We start from the raw sequence: 11,777 nt of genomic DNA, 5'->3' as shown, positions 1-11,777 counted from the left end.
CTCTGGTCCCTTGAGCCACTCTTCAGTGGCCTCGAGTTCGTACATCTCACGAATGTTTACCCAGATTGTCCTTGAGTCCTCAGTCAGTGGAAGCCCAGCTGCAACATCTAGAGTGAGACACTTGCTGATCTAGGTACGCATTAATTGATTGCATTTTCGTTAGTGATGTTGGAGTTGTTTGTTGGTCGGAAAAGGGATGGCTCCATCGTTGTTAGTTAAATAAAATCTATTGAACCATCTTAATCCTCGTTTGAGAAATTAAAGAGGTGAAAAGAAGCTTATTTCATCAAGATGATGAAAGAAGTTTCTCTAAGCAATATCACATGCAAATATACCCATAATCTATTTCTTTTCAAACTCAATTAACCATGATCATTGATGGTATCCCAAATGGGCCAAAAAGCTGCAAATATATCCATCGTCTAATGATTTCTTTTGAAGTTTACAAGGCAATGGTCAGAAGGCCTTGGTCCTGGTAGGTACACCATTGGGCTATTTGGGTTGAGCCTTTCCATACTGCACCCAAAAAAAAAAAAATCATTATAATAAAAACAATATATCATAAATTCATTCACATTTTAATTTTATGCTCTAAGTTTTGGTATTTAGGGGTAAAAGCAGGCTTAAAGAATAAGAACAACTCACTCGTAGTGAAGTACAAAATGATGGAGAAAAATGGACATTTCAAGCTTTGCCAAGTCCATTCCAGGGCACAATTTGCTTCCCCCTCCAAATGGTAGGAAAGTTCCTGCTTTTGCCTTGACAGTTTGCTACCAACACATAAGCCACAAGTAAAATGTATATAACATATAAGTATATGTATATGCACGTGCATAAGCGCAAGCGAGCAGTGTGCTCGCACATAGGGAAAGATAGACTAAGGAAAAATTGTTCAATTATTCCTAAATTTACTGCATAGATGTCAATTTTGTCTTAATATTTAAATTGTCATTTTAATCCTAAATCTTTCCCCAAAATTTCAATGAAATCCTTCTAGCCTTTTTTTGTTGGCAACCACTACCATGATCGTACGTCATGTAGGACAGACGTTGGTGACTGGACCACCACGTCAACGACTTCTAGCAAAAATTGGCCGAAACGACTACGTTGGAATTTTGAGCAAGGGTTTAGACTAAATTGGTAAAATTAGAAAGTTTAGGATCGAATGCACATTTGTACAATAGGTTCAGGACTGATTGAGTAATTATTCTGATGGATTACTTACTTCCCATCTCGAGGGGTTGAATTCTTCTGGTTTCGAGTAGTTCTCAGGATCGACATGAATCGCCCTTAAATAAACTACTACTCTCCAACCTCTTGGTACAAGATAGCCTGTAATTGACACATGAAGGTCATGCCTATCTCTCGAACGAGTTCCTCTAATCAATACCAACGAAGAGATTCATTTTTCAAAATCCATTTTACCAACCATCGATGTCCACATCAGCTGTTGCCTCTCGGAACACTGCGAAAAGAGATTGCCTCTTCGTAGCGTTTCATCAACCACCTAGGTCATAGCATAGAGTGAGCGCTTCATAAGTAAGCTCGTTATACAGAAAGTCCAAAATGTGATCTGTGTACCGATTCGAAGTAATATGCTTTTCTGTCTATGTCAAAATCTAAAGTTAAAGTAGTGCTTTTGGTCATATTTCTTGAAATATTTTTTTAATCCTCTGTAAGAATATTTCCGTTTGATTGGCGGTTACAACCACAGATAATCATCATCATTTATATTTAATCAACTTTCCATATGAGTTTATAAAACGTTAGTCACCAGTCCTAAAAAGAAGTTCTTTTTTAGCTTTCTCGTAAAAGTTTAAAATATCATCTAAATTAAAAAAATAAAAACAATAAAAACATTATGTGCTGGAATTTTGCTATGTGACAACATTTATATTTTGTGAATGTTACAAGTGCTCTAATTAAAAAAAAGTTTAAAAAAACGCATGCGCTGCAAGATTTAAATAAAAGAGAAAAGTAAATGTCATTTTAAACAGGCGTCACAAATTTTATATTTTGTGTGATATTGTAAACAAAGATGATTACGTACCATGGACAGATAATTCATTTGTCTTATCTCCTTGAGAGTCAGTCCTTTCTGTGTAGGTGGTCTCCTCCTAATAATCTCCTCTTGCTCTTTCTGATAGATGGAGTAGAATTCACTTCACACTTCGACAGTCATGAATTATAAAACTCTTGTTTCATTCAAGCCACTATGAAGGAATAAGTTGCTTAATTCGGATTGCTTCCCCCGTCATCTTTAAGATCCATAATGAGAATGTGAATAGTCAATATAATAGGTCAACCGAGTTTTGTCACAATGGGCACAACTTTCGTAATTCAAGCACTTCCCAGATTTAAAGTCGGGACTAAAATGATCATTGTAATAGACCCCCAGAAAGAGAGATCTTTGGCATTTATAAATGTTATTCAGCATAGATGAGCCATCTAATTATCTTTGAAGGGTAAATCAGACATTATCATATGAAATGGCCTCGCTGTCCAAGGAAATCTGAGTAAGCTTTATTGAAATGTCCCTGCAAGAAGTGATGTTGTCTAACCTTCAGTTTTGGAGAATCTCAGGATGTTCTTTGAGGAAGATGGCAGCCCACATTGTGGCATGAGCTGAGGTTTCATGGCCAGCAAGCAAGAACATGAGAGAAACGTCAATGATGGTCTCCTCATCCAATTTCTCACCATCCTCATCTTCCACTTCCATTAATAAATCCAACATATCCTTTTCCTCAATTGCCCGCTCTTTCTTATTTTTCACCCTCCTCCTCTCATCCAAATTAGCTCGAAGGATCTTAACCAATTCTCTTCTTGCCTAAGACAACATTTTTGTGACTTTATACTGTAAAGCAACTTCCTCAATTCAAATTACATTACAAAAAGGTTGACGTTGGAAATTCTATTTTACCTTGAGTGCTTTATGATAAGTACATCCAGGGAAGTTGATGGGTATTGATATCAATCCTTGAGCCAAGTCGTAGAATAAACTCTCCATCTTCTGCATGTCGTAATCAACGTTCGCGCCGAACAAGATGTTTGTGATGACCATGTAAGTCACCTTATTCATCTCCGTCATAAGTGCGACAGGCTGCCCGGACTCGGCCCATTTCTCCATGGAAGGGCCCAAGATGTCTTCGATCTTGCTGACGAAGAGAGTGAGAGCCTCCAGGCCGTTGATTGGGGCGGCCGTCAGCCGTCGCAGCCGCTTGTGCTCAGCGGGTGAGATGCCGTGGAATGATCTGTTGCCCATTAGCTTCGAGGTGGCTTTTGGGTAGCCAGGAATGAAGTGTTGGTCATCTGTCAACACACGCTTGGATGTTTCAGGAGTGCACACAATGATGCTTGGACTTCCGAAAATGAAGGTCTTGTATATGCCTGTACGCCCAAATCTGTATTGCATCAACGCATAATAATCAAATCATGTGTGTCAAGAATTTGACTTGGTTGTGAATTTGAGCAGGGGAAAAGAGTAAGGTATGCAATCCTAGTCTTCTTTAAAAGGCGCATTCACCGTTGAAAAGTTTAAATAACATATATAATATAGCATCTTATGTATATGCGAATGTAGATCGTGATGGTGCTTACAAAAAATGATATCTATTAGATTGTTCTGAACAAAGCTATGTACTGCACATCATACATATGTCATGATTCTCTAAGGACGATTTCTTTAACCCTAAAAAAAAAATGTCTTTAGTTCATTGTTATCAAACAAATATTGTATAGATTAAATCTATTTGACCGACTCACCTTGGATTCCATTAAAGAAAACAAGTTTTCAGACAGTTTCATCAATATTATGGTTGGGTCTATCCACCGCATCATCTATGTACTATGGCCTGCCAGCGGATTTTCTTGAAGCTATTGATGATTTTGTTCAATCCCAACGAAAAAGAAATGGAACGTATTAACGAAGGGCTAAGTAGAAGGGACCTGGAGATGAAGCGAGCCAAGAAGGAATCGGGACGGCCGAACTTGAAGGCCCTGAAGAAGGCCCACATCTGGCCGACCAAAGGCCAGCCCATGTCGCCCGGAGGCAGCAGAGCAGCTCTCTGCCGCCCCAAACTGCTTACGTACGCCCACTCGTTCACCCTCTTGACAACCCCAAAGATGAGGCCGCCGCCGCACACCAACGCCGCCGCCGCCACACTCACTACTTGAAGCACCTCCATCAATTTCGACCTCCCTCTCTACTACGAAGATTGACTCTGAACATGCCTAGTACCGCGGTCTCTTATATTAGTTCGTTTCTGCGAGGTCTCTTATGTGAGTTTGTTTCTTTATTTGATGTCCATGTTATGATGGATCATTAATGTTAGCTATTCATTATTTCCGGATGACTGTCGCTTTGGAGTATTTAATTTGTAATTGATAAAGGGTCATCAAGTACTTGTCAATCTAATTACCAAATAATTGCTTGTCGTCCCTCAATGGGATCAAAGGTTGAAGATTCCCTTTGTCTTTTCTCTCCCTTCGTATGAAACATATGGGCCCTCGCGTAAAGCCAGAAGAAGCATCTCTTTCTTGCTTGTCTTGATTTGAGGGGGAATAAGGGATAGTCTAACCAAACACACAAAAGTTTACATGCCATTACAAAATATATTGAGCAATGATGGCCACTCTCCCATTTTGTGAAGGAAAATTACAAATAATAGCCTGAATCAAAGCCCTTTTCTTTAGAGAGCACATATCCACGGGTGATCACAGAGTATATTATCCCTTGACCGAAAATTCTCTCTCGGCTATGAGAGTCTTCCTCTACCTCGTTGGTAGTCTTCCCCCAAAACCCTAGATCTCCAGTAGTTTTCTGACACCCAAAACACGACTAACCCCATTACAGATTAATGAAACCCATTCCGTAAATCCTTGAATGCCCCACCCTACCGTCTTTTTCTCTGTAAAAATGATCAGTCTCGGGCAATGGCACAGTCCTGTCTTCAGTCTTCGGAAAGATTCAATCACTGGTGGATGAATCGAAGCTTTGACAAAGGAAAAGGTTGGATGCCGTCTTTTTCTCCATGGATTTCTTCTGGGCTTTCTGTTTCTGATTTAGTGAAATGGGTCTTCAGGTTTTACACGTTTGATCGGAAAAAGTAAAAAGATAGAAGTAGTCAGCCATGATGTTAGTAGAATGGGTCTTGCCTTGTGCATTATAATCGGCAGAAAGTAAGGAGTTAATAGCAACCGTCGTTCCTGTGTTGGACTCTTTTCTTGTCCTGAGTTTGGAAAGCACTATGGACTGTTGGAGAAATCTTCCTTGAGTGTTTTGAAGTTGACAAAACGTTTCCATCAGTCTAGTCGAAGACTTGAGACTCTTCCATTAAAGTCACGAAGACCTCCGGATGCCAAACTCAAGACTCAAAGTCATCCTCATTGACGGTTTAGACCGTCGAAGAAGACTTATCCAGAACTGGATGTTTCGTCAAGGATTTGACTTTATCGACTGGAGTAGATTTTCTGGTTGGATATAGCATGTCGGAATCCTTTATTCCGATCTAGATTGATTTGGGAATCATGGATTCGTTGATTGGCGAAGTATACTTGGAAGGTTCTACTTATGGAAACCAAGATCTTGATTGTATGGGCGAGCAGGATTGATGGGCTATCGTCATGTTCCTTAAATAGCTCGAAGATTTTCCTAATTGATTCTGTCCAACGGGTAGATTGGAAGAACTCCTTTGGTAAGTGCCGACGGGTATGATGGCATAAATGAGTATATAAGGAAGACGTTCTAGTTGTTCAAGTGTGTGCGTGATAGAATAATTCCAAAGTCCGAAGCTTCTTGTTCTTAGTCAATTAAACTGCTGAGCGAAATCTTGTATGCAAAAGAGAGTCTATATCATTGAGAGACCTTGAGGAAGTGTAGTAGAGTCTCTACACTGTGGAATCAAGGAAGAGCCTAACTGTAACAACTCTTTCGTTCATAGTGAAATCCAGCCAATGGGCTGTCAGTGCGGAAGAGTGGACGTAGGCTTGGATTAAGCCGAACCACTATAATCTCTGTGTTCATATTCTCTTCTTTACACTCTTTTACTTTGAGCGTAATTCGTTTTGAGAATTTCCTTTTCATAATCTATTGTTGATTAGCACTGCACATATCTCGCAAAATTGTTTCTGCACCTATTCACCCCCTAGGTGCTCATACTAGCTCTCACAATTGGTATCAGAGCTTGTGTACTCACTTGAATTGAAGTGTTTTATTTCAGAGTTAAAGATCCATGGCTAGTATGTTGGCTCCAGGACTGGTTGAAGGGCAAAGCAATACTAGACCGCCTTACTTTGATGGAAAGAAATACAACATATGGAAAAACAAAATGAAGGCATTTCTAAGATCAAAGGATCCTCTGGAATGGGACGTGGTAGAAAAAGGAATCATTCCTAAAGCTGCATCAGTCTCAGAAAGAGGAAAAGAAACCATTGAGTCTAGCGAAATGACTCAAGAAGAGATAACCAAGAGATAAGCTCTTGATGCAAAAACGATTTATTCTTTATATTGTGCTTTATCTCCCACTGAATATAATAGAATATCTTCTTGTATTACAGCTAAAGAAGTGCGGGATAGATTACACATCACCTATGAAGGAGGCGTAGGAGTGAAAGAAACCGAATCAACATTCAGCTTGAACAATACGAAGCTTTCAAAATGAAAACAGGAGAATCTATCACTGACATGTTTAGTCGTTTTACAGAGATAATAAATGGTCTTGAAAATCAAGGTCAACCAATTTCTGATCCCATGAAAGTAAAGAAGCTACTGCGTGGAGTCTCCAATGATTGGAATCACATAAAGACCTCAATAAGGGAGACACAAAGAATTATGCCACTCTCTGTTGATGAGTTGGTTGGGACTCTTCAGTCTTATGAAGTGGAGCGAATCAACGAAGATGAAGATCCTAAAAGTAAGAAATCCATTGCATTAAAATCTAATGATGATTATGATGTCACAGATTCTGAAGACAATATGGATGATGAAGAGCTTGCTCTCATGATAAGAAGATTGAAAGCTAAACGAAAGGGAAGAAGATTCAATCCAAAGAAATAGAGCTTTCAAAAGCAACAGAGTAAGTACGTTGAGGATGATGAATCCAATAGAGATATAGTCTGTTTTGAATGTAAGAAAAAGGACACATCGAGACCCAACTGTCCCCTTCGAGGAAAAAGAAAGGAAAATCGAGAAGTATCGAAAGGCACTCAAATCGAAACTTGGAGTGATACGAGAATGTGAAGAAAGTGATGATGATTATGCCAACATTTGTCTCATGGCACAATTAGACTCGAGACTCAAAGCAGACTCGGATTCAGATAGTGAAATTGAGGTAAGTAACTTGAAAATCCCTACTAAATTCTCTAGATACATTGATGAATTGTGTCTTAGTCTCAAGACTTCTCTTAAAAGGATTTCCGAACTCAAAAGAGAAAATTCTGCACTAAAACAACGGGAAAATGTTTTGAAAGAAAAGGTCAAAAGTTTAGACAAAAGTGTTTCTACCTTGAAAGAAAATGAAGACAATCTTTCAAAAGAAAATGCATTCTTGAAAAATGACATCTCAAATATTTCTAAAAGATTTTCTATAGAATCGAGAAACTTGAGAAAATTCTTTCAGCACAAAGACCTTACTTCAATAAATCAGGTTTAGGAATGACTGCTGAAACCATTTCTCTAATTGATTTTCCTAAAGTAAAAGAAAGAATTAAGTAAAGACCTACGAGAAATGTTTACAAAAATCATTTCCAAAAAGTGTTTGTAAAACCAGTAGGTCGCAGTGCTCTTAAATGTTCTAAGTGCAATAGTTCAGATCATTTTGAAAAAGAATGTTCTATGGTTTGGAAACCTGTAAAGAAGATATGGGCAAAGACATTATATAATACTAACACCAATGGACCCAAGAAAATATGGGTACCAAAGAAAGCTTGAGTCTTTTTTCTAAATGTAGGTCACTATCAAGAGAAAGATTAAATGGTACCTGGATAGTGGATGCTCAAGGCATATGACAGGAAATTCAAATTGCTTCATAAAACTTGTTCAAGTTAATAGTGGAAAAGTTTCATTTGGAGGAAATAACAAAGGAAGAATTGTGGGATTCGGAACTGTAAAGATTGGAAGTCTCACAATTAGTAATGTTTTCTTAGTGGAAGGACTCAACTACAATTTACTTAGTATCAGTCAGCTGTGCGACACCGGTTTCAAAATCAACTTTCAAGAGGGAATATGTTCAGGAACCAGTAAAGATTCCTCTCAGTCTTTCACGGGTCGAAGACATGGAAATATCTACCTCTTGGATGTCAAACCAGATGAAGCCCAATGTCTAATCTCAATTCAAGAAGAAGCAAACTTATGGCACAGAAAACTTGGGCACATCAACATGAAGCAAATAGCCAAAATTTCAGCAAAGAAGCTTGTTCGTGGTCTACCCAATCTGTCATTTCAAAAGACCGATCTATGTACACCATGCGTGTTGGGAAAACAGGTAAAAAACTCATTCAAACCAATAAATCAAGTTGCCACTAATCGTGTACTGCAGCTTCTGCGTATGGATCTCTTTGGACCAACCAGAACTCAAAGCATTGGAGGTAAGAAATATTGCCTAGTAATTGTGGATGACTACTCACGATTCACTTGGTAAATTTCCTGGTAAGTAAGTCTGAAACCTTTTCTTACTTCAAAAAGTTTGCTAAAAAGGTTCAAAATGAAAAAGGGTATGTTATTTCAAGTATACGAACTGACCATGGAGGCGAATTTGAAAATCAAGACTTTACAAGATTTTGTGATGAATCTGGTTTTTAGCATGTGTTCTTTTCTCCATACACTCCAGAGCAAAATGGAGTCGTGGAAAGAAAAAATAGGTCGCTTCAAGAGATGGCTAGAACTCTTTTAATTGAAAGAAACATCTCTTTACGTTTTTGGGTTGAAGCAGTTTCTACTGCATGTTATATCATTAATAGAGTTTTTCTAAGGCCTATTCTGGAGAAAATTCCCTACGAATTATTCAAAGGTAAGAAGCCCATTGTTTCATATTTTCACGTGTTTGGATGTAAATGTTTTATTTTGAAAAATGCAAATGATCGAGTTGGGAAGTTTGAAGAAAAATCAGATGAAGGGATATTCCTTGGATATTCGACCTCAAGCAAAGCCTACAGAGTATATAACAAAAAGACTCAATTTGTGGAGGAATCAATGAATGTCAAATTTCAAGACTCTATGCAAAATGAATCGATTCAGACTCAACTTAAAGAATCTGAACTTGCTTTAGACTCTACAAAGTCTAAATCTCCAGAAGCAGCTCAGACTTCAGAAGACCAGCAACAAATAATTGTCGAAGATTCAAATGAAGAAAAAGATCAACAGTATGACAAATCAACCAGCAACTGGAAGCATAAGTCCAGTCATCCCACAGATCTCATTATCGGCGATATTAATGAAGGAATTCGCACAAGATCTAAAAGGCGCAAAGAGTCTAGTGCTGTGGCTCTTATTTCTGAAATAGAACCCAAAAGTATAGAAGAAGCTCTAATTGATGAAAGCTGAATTGAAGCCATGCAAGAAGAACTCAGGCAATTCAGTATCAATGATGTCTGGGAATTGACTCCTAAACCGAAAGGTAAATCCATCATTGGAGCTAAATGGGTTTTTAGAAACAAGATGAACAAGAAAGGAAAGGTTGTAAGAAACAAAGCAAGACTCGTGGCCAAGGGATATACGCAAGAAGAAGGGATAGACTATGATGAGACTTACGCACCGGTAGCAACGTTAGAAGCAATTAGATTATTACTTGCTTTTGCTTGTCATAAAAATTTCAGGTTATTCCAAATGGACGTCAAAAGTGCTTTCCTAAATGGATTTATCCAAGAGGAAGTCTATGTGGAACAACCACCCGGTTTTGAAGACCCAAGGAAACCGGACTCTTTTCAGGAGACTGAAAAAAGCTCTATATGGTCTAAAGCAAACACCTCGAGCTTGGTACGATAAACTAAGTAAGTTTTTAATCCAAAATGGCTTTATCAAAGGTAATGTAGATACTACATTGTTTATCAAAAGAAAGCAAAAGTTTTCTACTTGTTCAAATTTATGTTGATGATATTATTTTTGGATCTTCTAATGAAAGTCTATGCAAGAAATTCTCTAAGTCTATGCGGGATGAATTTGAAATGAGCATGATGGGTGAACTAACCTTCTTTCTCGGGCTCCAAGTAAAACAAGCTGAAAGAAGGAACCTTTATTCATCAAGAAAAGTATGCTAAAGATCTTGTCAAAAAGTTTGGACTAGAGAATTGCAAAAAGACTGATGTACTAATGTCAAACTCCTTGAAGTTGAACAAAGATGAAGGAGGAAAGAAAGTCGACCATAAGCTATACAGGAGCATCATTGGTTCATTTCTTTACCTTACTGCTTCTAGACCTGATATTTTGTTTAGTGTTTGCATTTGTGCCAGGTTTCAATTAGACCCAAGAGAATCTCATTTAAGTGCTGCAAAATGTATTATCAAATACATTGCCTCATCTTCAACTTTGGGTCTCTGGTATCCTAAAGAAGGAGACTTTACTCTTCTTGGATACTCAGACGCAGACCTAGCCGGATGCAAAATTGATAGAAAGAGCACATCGGCCACCTGTCAACTACTTGGAAGCCGGACAGTGTCTTGGTTTTCAAGGAAGCAAAGTACAGTAGCTCTTTCTACAGCAAAAGCAGAATATGTAGCTCTTGGAAGTTGTTGTTCACAAATTCTGTGGATAAAACAACAGTTAAGAGACTTTGGAATTGAAGATTCATGCACTGAAATCAAATGTGACAACACCAGCGCAATCAATCTCACCAAGAATCCGATTCTTCACTCAAGAGCAAAACATATAGAGATTCGACATCACTTCATTAGAGATCATGTTCAATATGGAGAAGTTTCGATTCAGTTTATTGATTCAAAGAATCAACTGGTGGATATATTTACAAAGCCTTTGGAGAAAAATCAATTTGAAGCTATTCGTTCTAGACTCAATATCTTAAAGTCTAAGGAAGTTCAGACCCGGGGACTGAAAGTTTAAAGACTCTCAGACTCAGATGATCAAGATTTTTGATTGTAAGATATTTTATTTTCTCTTAGATCAAATCTTGAAAAGGTACGATCATCTATCCGTAAATGATTGTTGCTATTTTTAATTTCCGTGATTATTGTAATCTTTCCTTTTCGAAAAAGAAGTTTTTTAAAAAAAATGATAGTTATCTAATTTTTGAAAAGGCAGTTATTTTTTTTAAAAAAAGGTATCTTTATATTTCCTTTTTACGACGTTCCGTATGCATCTCTTCGACTGTCTTATATACTGTCGGTTCTTCTTCATTTTACTCTAAAAAACCCTAAGAGAGCACATTCTTCAATTTCTGTCTTCTTCTCTTGTTTAATCTTCGAAAAGTTGTCATCTTTCTTGGGAAAACAAGCTTGGAATCCCTCCAAATACTGTGAAAAATGTCTTCTCAAAGAAAGTCTTCGAGGATCGCGAACATGGGACCACAGCAGATGCGTGAGGGGCCTACGCACTTTGATCTCACCGAGGAAGAGGAATCTCCTAATCAGCAACCGAGCCCACAACATTCTCAACAGCGTCCATCTCCTCCATCTAGACCTCATAATGTTTTTTTTTTTTTGGTAAAGGTAAGTAATATATTGATTTTGCAAGAAAGAAGACAAGAGGGAGGCTGGCACCAACAAAAACAGACACTCAAGAAGACAAAAGTCTAGAATGAGTGTAAGGGTGCCATGGTTCCCGAAAAAAG

General features: G+C 38.1%; 1 pseudogene; it reads right to left on the bottom strand.

The window, feature by feature from the left end:
- Positions 1-407: 407 nt before the first annotated feature.
- LOC120292630 lies at positions 408-4,184 on the bottom strand (annotated as a pseudogene).
- Positions 4,185-11,777: the final 7,593 nt, after the last annotated feature.

This window comes from Eucalyptus grandis, chromosome 4 (genome assembly GCF_016545825.1).
Source record: "Eucalyptus grandis isolate ANBG69807.140 chromosome 4, ASM1654582v1, whole genome shotgun sequence".
NCBI lineage: Eukaryota > Viridiplantae > Streptophyta > Magnoliopsida > Myrtales > Myrtaceae > Eucalyptus > Eucalyptus grandis.
The sequence above is the reverse complement of the archived record's forward strand: the minus strand, read 5'-3'. Positions and strand labels throughout refer to the sequence as shown.